The sequence below is a fragment of the Eschrichtius robustus genome, chromosome 13, assembly GCF_028021215.1.
Source record: "Eschrichtius robustus isolate mEscRob2 chromosome 13, mEscRob2.pri, whole genome shotgun sequence".
In the NCBI taxonomy this organism is placed as follows: Eukaryota; Metazoa; Chordata; class Mammalia; order Artiodactyla; family Eschrichtiidae; genus Eschrichtius; species Eschrichtius robustus.
This window is the reverse complement of record NC_090836.1, coordinates 19,124,798-19,137,293: the sequence shown is the minus strand read 5'-3', so window position 1 is coordinate 19,137,293 and position 12,496 is coordinate 19,124,798.

The window sequence follows — 12,496 nt, the reverse complement described above, 5'->3', positions numbered from 1 at the left end:
GGCCCAGAACCTGTGAAATTAGATATTAACTGGTAGAAGACTGATAAGTTACAAATTACTTTTTGTCCAGGAGAGATGCAAATGATTTCTACCTGTAGAAAAAATAACCCCCAAGGGTACCATTTCACTGCTCTGCAGGACATTAGCCAGTTTTGTATCTAATTTTTGTATCTGATTCTGTATTCTTTCTTCCACCAACTATGTTATACTTATGTACCTCAGCATCCTTATCTCCAATTGACCCATCCCTCATCTTCATTGCTCATTTATGAGAAACATAAATCTTTGACTTGTGCTCATTGCATATTTGTACAAGAAGTATGCTTTTAACTTCGGAAAAGTATATTTTGACAGGTCTAAGAGGGTAAGGTAAGAACCTGGAGGAGGACTTCTTTGGAGAAAGCTAGCTTGTGAGTACCCCACCTGCCTCCTTGGAGGAAGGTACATAAGCTTGCTCCTCCCCTCGCACCTTACAAGGCTTGAGGTGCATCTCCTGCAGTGTGGGAGATACCCTGGGCTGGGCTGGTGTTGCCTCATTCCCGTAAATTCTAAAGGGCAAGTGACTATGGCTTGCTGGCTGCTCTGCTGTGCAAGTAAAGAGACTTGGCAGCACTGGGGGTGCCCTAGGCATCTAAGGTTTGTCAGGGTAAAGAATACGTGAGCGTCTCCTCCTTTCTAGACATGGGCCATGCAATAGGGAACCAGACTGGAATTGACTTAGATTCAGCCAAGAGAGCCCGCTGGAAGGGCAAGGCCTCACCACATGCCAAGGAGTTAAGGAGGGAGTGAGCAAGGAACCAGCCACAGTCAAGTGCTGGGGCATGGGGTCCCCAAAGAACTCACAGAAAGCACCTTAAGAGAAAGAAACCCAGAGAAGACTAACACTACCCAACAATAGCATCAGTCAAGTAAACCCTTTTTTTGCTCCCTTTGGTTCCTCATTTTCCTGCTACAATTCCAAGAAGGTCCAAAAAATCAGCCTATAGAGAAGGCATAAAATCTCTACGCAGGGAAATAGAAAAGAAGCTGGGCATGTTTTTCTAACTACAGGCAGCCAGCTCGCAGACATAAGCTGGGATAGAGGGAAACCTTTCGGTGAAATGGCACATTTTGAGTATTACGCTGATACGAGCATATTCATTACTAAACTGAGAATACAGTGATTAAAGCAATCTTTATAACCAAGAGTGACCAGAAGGAAAGTCTTTTTTTTTTTAATTTTAATTTATTTTTTGGCTGCATTTGGTCTTCATTGCTGCGCATGGGCTTTCTCTAGTTGTGGCGAGCGGGGGCTACTCTTCGTTGCGGTGCACAGGCTTCTCATTGCAGTGGCTTCTTTTGTTGTGGAGCACGGGCTCTAGGCACGCAGGTTTCAGTAGTTGTGGCATGTGGGCTCAGTAGTTGTGGCTTGCGGGCTCTAGAGTGCAGGCTCAGTAGTCGTGGCGCACGGGCCCTAGGGCACACGGGTTTCAGTAGTTATGGAGCATGGGCTTAGTTGCTCCATGGCATGTGGGATCTTCTCGGACCAGGGATCAAACCCGTGTCCCCTGCATTGGCAGGCGGATTCTTAACCACTGAGCCACCAGGGAAGTCCCAGAAGGAAAGTCTTGAGAGTCTCCATAAAGGGCAGGTTTGTGAAGCAATGAGGAAAAGGAACAGGTGGTTTTCTGATGACAGCCCCCTGCCCCAGTGAGAGAGGAAAGTGAAAATCTAGCTTCCCTAAGGGGGAAAAATACTAAGTACTCAGACTTTCTCATTTGGAAGGCACTTTGCTGTGCCTGGAATTCAGAGAATTTAGCCCATATAAATCAATAAGGAAAGGGGACAACCCGAAAACAGGACAAGTTCTGAGTGACCGACTGCATTTCGTGCTGGAAATTGCATCTGAGGTTTTTCTCTTTACTAAAGAAAATTTTCTCAACCATATTTTAATTCGTTTAATCATTCACACAGTTCTTAAAAATTCATTTTAAACCTAAATTAGTGATTTTTTCAAATAATTAAGTACATATGCCATCGAGGAGGCCATTTTATAACTTAAATTTGCTTGATTTTCTAGTAAGATATATAGACCAGTGATTCTCAACTAAAGGAGATTTTGCTACTCGGGGGACATCTGGCAATATCTGGAGACACAATTGGGTGTCACAACTGGGGTGATACTATTAGCATCTACTGGATAAAGGTCAGGATGCTTCTAAACATTCTACAATGGACAGGGCAGCCTTCCACAACAAAGCATTATCTGGCACAAAATGTCTATAGAGCCGAGGAGAAACCCTAATATAAACTGATTTTCAGAGAGAGGCTATGTTTAATTGTTTTAAAGCATAAAAACAAAATACAGCCATACCCTCCTGTAAGTTGTAGATTATAATATGAGCTGAAATAAAATTTTAGAGTCTTAAATTTTTTAGTCTGAATCTAATTTTTTTTAAGTTTCATTTCAGGCTGGTTTCATTGAAGGTGTATGCTTATATTCCCAGATTTTTGTTAAATAAATATGTTACAAACAACCCATTGTTTATCTGGATCTAATCCTTAGTTTTCTTTATCTAACCCATTTTTATCCTCTACTGTTCTGAGAATTTAAATGCTGCCAACTGCATAAGTGCTTCTCACATGTTCATCACATGCTTATTTTTCAAGCAACTTCTCAGAGAAGATGTTCCCGTACAGATACTCTCCTTTCCACTGTTTACTGCCTTTCTACATAAATAACAGATTGCAGTAGTGATATCACTGGATCTGGTAGGGGAAAAAAACACCAATAATAATGTTTTTCTTTTCAGTCAATCTATTAGCAGTACATGTGCCCTTCCCATGAGCCATTTTTGCTACCCATTACCAGAGCTACCAACCGTCGAAAAAAATCTTTGCTTTTAAAAATAACTCCCTTCAGAATCCTGGCTGTCATTTATTAGGTTGGAAAACTGATTTTTGGTTTTGATATATGGATTTAGATTTTTGTCTTCCAATATTTGTGATGAGAGACAAACTCATTATGGTCTCTGGTGCTTTGTCACATTCTCAAATTTCACAGAATTGAGAATGAACAGTGGTATTGATATATTATATATATATTATGTATATAATATGTATGAGATAGATAAGTAGGTAGATAGATAGATAGATAGATAGATAGATAAATAGATAAAGCTAGGAAAAGCTCTCAGATTTTAATTCCCAAATTTCAAATCCCCTTTATTTTAAAACCTAACTGTATATAAGGAAAAATAATTCTATTTTTTTCTGACATCTACAATTAATTCAAGCCATAAAATCATGGATATCCAGAAGACTGTGGAGCATATTTTTATCAATCTAAATCTATTTCTTGAAATCTGAATGTTTGAGTTGGACCTCTTACTCGAAAAGATTCAAGTTCCCTTCTAAAAAGGGCATATGGTCCAATTCTGCTGAGCAACATAAATAATTTCCTAAGGCAAGACTTGCCTTAAAGGTCACCTAGATAATGTCTAGGGTTAAAGTCCTCTTTTGGGGAGGGTGGGCTGACCAGCAGGCAGCCTTGTTCACCTTTTTCCTCTCCTCACACCTGTAATTATCAACCTCCTCTCTCTCTCCTTCCTCTACCTTCCCTCTGGTCCCTCCCAAGATTTATTTTATCGATGGAATTATTTTTTAACTCTTGATTGCATTTATTCCATACTCATGCAAATTAGTTTTGTATGCTGCCTAATGATTTTCACCCAAAACTCCAAGCTTGTAGAAGCTGCTATTGTTCAGAGTGGAAAGGGTTTGGTCCTTTAGTAAGAGCCATAAAGCTGAGATGAATAGCAAGAAACAGATCCAGATAATGAAATACTTCCACTCACCCAGGATTCATCAACTGCTTCTATTTCTGCTGTTGGCATATGCCTTGCTACTCATCCGCTATAGATTGCAAAGCAAGACGTTGCATTTCTATACTCCAGTTTTTCTTAACATTTAGAGATTTTGAGTCTTGTGTAGAAGGAACGCTGTTTAATTAAATCATTTGTATCTAGTCTCATATGTTGTATGTGAAATCTCTCTCACCCTTCCAACTCCTATTTTCTGTTCAGAGTTACTTATGATTGATTAGTGCTCACTTGCCTTTTTATTTATAGGCATTGGCTTTCCATTTAATATTTCTTAGTGCACTTAGTTTTTTAACTGCTGCTGCTTTGATTTTTTGGCATATACACTACTGCCTTCTGGACTGTGCTAAGCTTTGACAAGACTGAAGAGGAGGCCCGACGGAATTTGTCTAGTACAGCTAGCACTCCACTCAAAATAACTTTTCCTTAAAAAAATCTATTTTTACTGGTTCAAGCCTCGTCTAATCTTTCAATCATAAGGTTGAACCTTGCCTTTTGTTTTAAAGTACAAGGGGTAACATTGAAGACGTTAATAAATAGGAAGAAAAAATCACTTTGACCTCTGTACATTTAACATGGGTTAATTTGATAAAATTAAATCTGTTGTTTGATTCTTCTGTGCTAATCAGCTTTGTAGGCCAAAAATATCAAACACTTGGCCTTTTCCAGTAAAATAGCTTACAGTGAAGATCTTTTTTTCCCGTTGCCAGTTCTGTAACTTCATACATGACACGGAGCACTATTTCCAATCATAAATGAATATTCATGCGAGAGATTATCTAGCTTGTCCTAAGATGGTTTCTAATGGAACTTGTTCTAACACAATTGCCTGTCCAGTGTGCATTACCTACGATTCACGCTAGCTTAGCACCATCTAATTTATTTGCTTTTTTAGGAAAATAGGATTAACAAAGGAAATTGAAATTATTAGGAGATCAGGAGGAAAACTGTTTGGTCCAAGTTTGCTTGTGGCTGACTGGAGCACTCCATCATCTCCTGATGGGCTCTGGATTCATTATGTTCTTTGAAGCTTTATGGGAAATTAATAATAAAATGAAATGGGAAGTTGCAAAACAAAACTGATTCAAGAAAAATAACTCATTATATCTGTAGCTTCCCATGATTGTGGAAGATTGTAACTATTGATTCAAGAGACAGAAGAATTTTATTTTATCTTATTTCATTTTTGAGTAGTGAATAAATGTACCTGGTTACAAATTAAAACAAAATTAAAAACAATGCAGTGAAAGGTCGCCCTCCCACTCCTGCTTCTATCTGCCCTATTTGCCACCTGCCAGTCCCAAAGGTAACCAAATTTATTAGTTTCTGGTGTGTCTCTTCGGAGTTTCTTTACGCAATTATAATCAAATGTAAATTTATATTCATATTCTTCCCATTATTTTATACAAAATATAGAATATTATATACATCATTCCAGATCTTTTTTATTTTACTACTCAATACATCTGGAAGAATTTTCCATTTGCATACATAGAGAACTTTTTCCTTTTTTAGAGCTACCTTGTATTGCATTGTAGGGAATGGGCCAAAAATTATTTTTAAATCAGTTCTCTATTAATGGACACTGAGGTTATTTTCAGCTTTTTGCTATAATAAACAAGGTTACACAAATAACCTTGCATGTAAGTCATTCTCTTTGTGTGCAATTTTATCTGTAGGATAAATTCCCAGAAGTGAAATTGCTGGGTTCAAGGGAAATGCATTTATAATTTTAATAGATAATGCCACATTGCATTTTACAGGGATGGTACCATTTCAAACTGATAGGTGAAAACTGCTTCTTGGTATAGGTTTAATTAACATTTATCTTATTATGAGTGATTTGAATATATTTTGCATTTTTAAAGGTCCAGTTGTATTTCTTTTCTTGTGAAGTACGAGATCTGTTCATATTATTTGTCTACTTTAAAAAAAAACACATCTGGGCTTCCCTGGTGGCGCAGTGGTTGAGAATCTGCCTGCCAATGCAGGGGACACGGGTTCGAGCCCTGGTCTGGGAAGATCCCACATGCCGCGGAGCAACTAGGCCCGTGAGCCACAATTACTGAGCCTGCGCGTCCAGAGCCTGTGCTCCGCAACAAGAGAGGCCGCGATAGTGAGAGGCACGCGCACCGCGATGAAGAGTGGCCCCCACTTGCCGCAATTAGAGAAAGCCCTCGTACAGAAACGAAAACCCAACACAGCCATAAATAAATAAATTAAATAAAATAAAAAATTTTTTTTAAAAAAGTAATAATAATATTAAAAAAAAAAAAAACACATCACCATTTTCTTACCACCCTCTAGAAGCTCTGTATGTATTATGGAGATTAACTTTTTACCTATAGTAAGAATTGCAGATTATTTTTGCCGATGTGTTATGCGTATTTTGATAGTTTTTACTCTTCAGAAGTTTTTACTGTATTAATATATATATATTTTTTAATGTGGTCAAAGTTATGTCTCTTCTTTTATGACTTCTGAATTCTTAGTCACAGTTAGAAACCCTTCTCTATGCCAAAGCTAGAAGTGATTCACCCATGTTTTTTCTTCTACTACTTTTATGATTTCATATTTTATATTGAAATATTTAATACATTTGGAGTTCATCATGGTGTATAGTATGAGCTATGGGTCAAATTTTATCAACTTTATCTTTCCCAATAAACTTATTATCCTAATACCAGTATCATTCAATGAAATTTATTCCATCTTTTCCCCACTGATTACAGGTGCCACATAAATTAAATAAATAAATAAATAAATAAATGTATTTGTAATATTTAGTCAACAATTGCTGGTTTAAGTTAAGTATTCCAACAATATTATCATATACCATTTTTTCAATTCTCTCTTCCTTGAAACAGAAACAGAAATTAACAGCTCAATTTAAAAAAGAGTTGACTTTGGCCCAATCTATAATGTATAAAGGAAATCACTAAATTCATAGGAATATTTCTTTAATACTTCTTAGCAATAGCTTTGTGAAGGTCACTTTAAAAGAACTATTATCAGAGATGACCACTAAAAAGTATGTAATAATAATAGGCAGTAGCCATTAAGTGCCTATTACTAACTGGATAATTGATTAGGCAATACTGTTTATTTTATGTCATTTAATTCTCACAATAATCCTACAAAGCTTATCATATCCATTGTGCAATTTAAAAATAACTGAGGCTCAGTAAGTACACAGCAGAGCCAGGAATGGAATTTAGGTCTGCCTTCCTCCCAAACTCATGCTCTATAATATACAGAGATTCATTCTCTCTCTATGTATATATATACATAGAGAGATAGATAAATATACACATATATATGTATATACACACACATATACATATAAACATATATAATACATGGTTTTTAAATATATGCTATATAATTATTTATGTTCATACATACATTACATAGGCAAACTGTGATAAAAATACCTAATATTTACTGAGTGCTCGTATGTGCTAGGCATTGTTAAGTACTTTGCATATTTAACTCAATTGGTCCTCATTAAAAAATTCTTCTATTAACTCCACTTTCCAGATGGAGAAACTGAGGTGAAGAAAAGTTAATTTGCCCAAAACTCACACAAAATAAGGGGCGGAACCAGAATTTGAACTCAGATAACATGGCTCAGTGCCTCGCTCTTCCCTACTTAACTATACCATCTCATTGTACACATGTTTAGCAATAAACATCATGACTAGGTTAAAGTTGATCCTAGATCAATAAATCTTCAATTAACCAGAATGCCCAAGGACTAGGGCCAATAGAATTTTTGGTCTCCCAAGCATTATATGGATATTCCAGTCTTCCTACAAGCTCTTTTTCTTTTTTTTTAGCATCTTGCCCTAGTAAACACAGAATACAGAAAATAATGTGACCTTCCTTTGTAATTAAATATCCTGTGGGAATATCCAGTCACCATCAAAACCATAATAGGACCATTCATTTGCCTCCTCCTCTCTAGGCCTTTCCTCTTCCAGCTCTGTCTTCCAGCCACTCTGCCAGCAGCCGCCTCCACCACACTCCAGCCCAGCTTTGGACACACCCTTGTGACAGCCCTTGACACTTAACTTCACCCCCTTGTTTCCTGCCAATCTCCCTGCTTTTCCTCTCATGCCATTTCCCACCTCCACTCCCATCCCCACCCCGACTTCCATTTAAAGGTATTGACTTACTCTTACTTATATTCAGACCCAAGCCTGGCACAGAAAAGTGCTCATGAGTATTTGTTTTATTAAATAACAACTTAGATGATCTCCCTCTTCCCCTTTCAGCACTTCAGCTTGCTTCCTGGAACGCCTTGGAACCTTCTCCTTCCCAACAGCCCCCCAGCCCCACCTTTAGCCCTGTGTCTTCAAGTTGCCCACCACCAAACCCCTAGTCAGGCAGTGTCTTGTGATGAGATTATTCTGTGCTTCAAATTGTTCTTTCTCCATTTAATAAGATTCTTAGCTTCTTAGCACTCTGATCTTAGCCAAACAGCCCTGAGGGAAAGAAAATCAGCTGAAACTGTAATGGACACTAAACAGCCCAAAGTGCTGGGTTCTCCAAATGAAATCTATTTTTAAAAAAGGCAAAGTTAAAATGATGAAATGAACTACTAATAAAGCATTGAAGCTGCTTTGGCAGAGGAGGAAGACACCTTCCTGAGGTTCCTTAAATACCACCTACACAGCTACCCCTTCTTCACACATCCATTATGAACTCAGATGTATGTACAAAATGTAACAAAAAGGAACCCAAACCCCAAACCATATTTTAAACATTTGGGTTGTATCTGTCATTGCTACATTCTCCATTTTCCTAATACCCTCTTTTTATTTTAAGCCAAGTGCAGAAGTTTTCCAGCTAATTCAGGGTTCAGATTACAATCAATTTTAAGTATAACTATTTATCATCCAATCTCACTACTTCCTTTTTAGTTTATGAAACCCCACTGAGAATTTTACCAACCTACACAGACTGACTTTTAGCTAATTGCATTTTTATTTCATTGAAAACATAGAAAGAGCTGAAAAAATCATTAATTCCTATACATAAAAATGTTTATGGCATATTAAATCACTGTGGCAATCCATTTGATTCCCCATATTAACAAACTAAAAAATTAAACTATATCATCTTCTCAACAGATTCAAAAAAGCATAGACAAATCTTACATACATTTCTCATAAAAACACTCAGCACACTACGAACAGAATGGAACTTTCAAAACCTGGCAAAAAGTATCTACAAAAGACCTACGGCTAACATCACACCTGATGGTTGTATTCGTTCTTTAGGGCTGCCATAACAAAATACTACAGACTGAGTGGCTTAAACAACAGAAATGTATTTTCTAACAGTTCTGGAGGCTAGGTTGGAGGCTAGAAGATCCAGGTATGGGCAGGATTGATTTCATTCTGAGGACTCTATTCTTGACTTGTAGATGGCACTCTTTCTGTCTTTATCACGGTACTTCCTCTGTACTTATGCATATCTGTGTCCTAATCTCTTCTTCGAAAGACACTAGTCATATTGGACTAGGGGCCAACCATATAACCTCAGTTTATTTTAACTGCCTCATTAAAGGCCCTATCTCCAAATATAGTCACATTCTGGAATGCTGGGGATTAAGACTTCAACATATAGATTTTGGGAGAACACAATTCAGCCAATAACAACAGTAAAAGACAGAGCTTTCCCTTAAGATCAGGACAAGGCAAGGATATCTATTCTCACTACTCTATTCAACATTGTACTGGAGGGTCTAGTCATTTCAGTAAGACAAGAAAAAAGTAAAAGGTATCCAGATAGAAAAGGAAGAAATAAAACTGTCTTTACTCACAGGAAACATGATCATCTCTATAGAAAATACAGTGAAATCTTCTACTCTCCAAAAAAGACATACAGGTGGCCAAGAGGCACATGAAAAGCTGCTCAACATCACTAATCATTAGAGAAATGCAAATCAAAATTACCATGAGGTATCACCTCACACTGGTTAGAATGGGCATCATCAGAAAATCTACAAACAACAAATGCTGGAGAGGGTGTGGAGAAAAGAGAACCCTCTTGCACTGTTGGTGGGAATGTAAATCGATACAGCCACTATGGAGAACAGTATGGGCGTTCCTTAAAAAGCTAAAAATAGAATTACCATATGACCCAGCAATCCCACTACTGGGCATATACCCAGAGAAAACCATAATTCAAAAAGACACATGCACTCCAATGTTCATTGCAGCACTATTTACAATAGCCAGGACATGGAATCAACCTAAGTGTCCATCAACAGATGAATGGATAAAGAAGATGTGGTACATATATACACTGGACTATTACTCAGCCATAAAAAGGAACAAAACTGAGTCATCTGTAGAGACATGGATGGACCTAGAGTCTGTTACACAGAGTGAAGTAAGTCAGAAAGAGAAAAACAAATATCGTATATTAATGCATATATGTGGAATCTAGAAAAATGGTACAGATAAACCAGTTTGCAAGGCAGAAATAGAGACACAGATGTAGAGAACAAACGTATGGACACCAAGGGAGGGAACACGGGGCGGGGGTGGTGGTGGGATGAACTGGGAGATTGGGATTGACATATATACACTAATATGTATGAAATAGATAACTAATAAGAACCTGCTGTATAGCACAGGAAACTCTACTTCGCTGTATAGCAGAAACTAACACAACACTGTAAAACAACTATACCTCAACAACAGCAAAGAATAAAAATTAAAAAGAAATCTTCTAAAGGTAGCTGTTAGAACTAATAAATGAGTTAGCAAAGTTTTAAGATAAAAGGTCAAAATACAAAAGTCAGATGAATTTCTATATACTGCCAATGAACAATTAAAAAATAAAAATTTTTAAATACCCTTTACAAGAGCATCAAAAACCATGAAATACTTGAGGAAAAATCTCATAAAATATACGCTAAATCTGTACAATGAAAACAAAAATAAAACATGGTTAAAAGAAATTAAAGAAGACCTAATATTGTTAGGATGTCAACTCCTCCAAAATTGATCTGTAGATTCAACTCAATCCCAATCAAAATCTCAGCAGGCTTTTCCATAGAAATTGGCAAACTGATTCTGGAAATGCAAAGGGCCTACAGCCATAATAACTTGAAAAGGAAGAAGACAGTTGATGAACTAAGTCTATCTGATTTCAAGATTTATTATAAAAATACACAACTATCTTTATTGACTAAAAATACTCAAATAAACCAATAAAACGGAGCAAAGAGACCATAAATTTTTCTACCCATATGTGAAAAGCTGACTTTTTAGAAAGATGCAAACGCAAATCAGTGAAGAAAGGATTATCTTTTCAATAAATGGTACCATTTTCAACAAATAATTAAGACATGAACTTCAATGCATACCTCACACCATATACAGAAATGAACTCAAAATAGATCATAGACCTAAATGTAAGATCAAAAAATATAAAACTTCTAAAAAACATAAATTAGAATCTTTGTGACTTTGGAGTAGGCATCAATTTCTTCGAAATGATGAAAAATATGGATATGTCTATCCATAAAAAGAAAAATTAATAAATTGGAATTTATGAAAAATCAACAGTCTGTGCCTCAAAAGACACATTTAAGAGAATGAAAAGACAAGCCACACACTGGAAGAAAATATTTTTAAATCCCATAGCCAACAAAGAACGTGTATCCAATGAACTCTCAAAACTCAATATAAAGAAAACAACCCCATTAGTAAGTGGGCAAATGATTTAAATAGACACTTCACCGAAAAAGATATACCGATGGAAAATAAGTACAGAAAAGATGAGCAATATCATTAGTGTTTAGAAAAAATGCAGGGGGCTTCCCTGGTGGCGCAGTGGTTGAGAGTCTTCCTGCCAGTGCAGGGTACGCGGGTTCGAGCCCTGGTCCGGGAGGATCCCGCATGCCACGGAGCAACTGGGCCCGTGAGCCACAATTGCTGAGCCTGCGCGTCTGGAGCCCGTGCTCCGCAACAAGGGAGGCCGCGATGGTGGGAGGCCCGCGCGCCGCGATTAAGAGTGGTCCCCGCTCACCGCAGCTGGAGGAGGCCCCCGCACAGAAACGAAGACCCAACACAGCCATAAATAAATAAATAAATAACTTAAAAAAAAAAAAGAAAAAATGCAAATTAAATCCACAGTTAGGTACCACCACACATCAATTACAATAGCTAAATTTAAAAACCTGACCATATCAAGTGTTAATGAAGATTTAGAAGAACTAAAACTCATTTACATTTCTAGTTGGAACATAAAATGGTATGTGCACTTTGGAAAACAGTTTGGCAGGTTCTTAAAAGGTTAAGCATACACCTAGCATACAATCCAGCCATTCTACCCTTAGGTATCTACCCAAGAGAAATGATAGTACATGTTCATGTAAACACTTTGAATGATTGTTCATACAGCTTTATTTGTAATAGCCATAAGCTAAAAATTATCAAATGTCCATTAATAAGTGAAGAAAGAAACAAATGATGGTATACCCATATAATGAAATATAACTCAACAATATAAAGGAATGAATCATTGATACAGACAACGACATAAATGAATCTCAAAATAATTATGCTAAGTGAAAGAAATCATAATTTAAAAATCAACTATATAATTCCACTTAT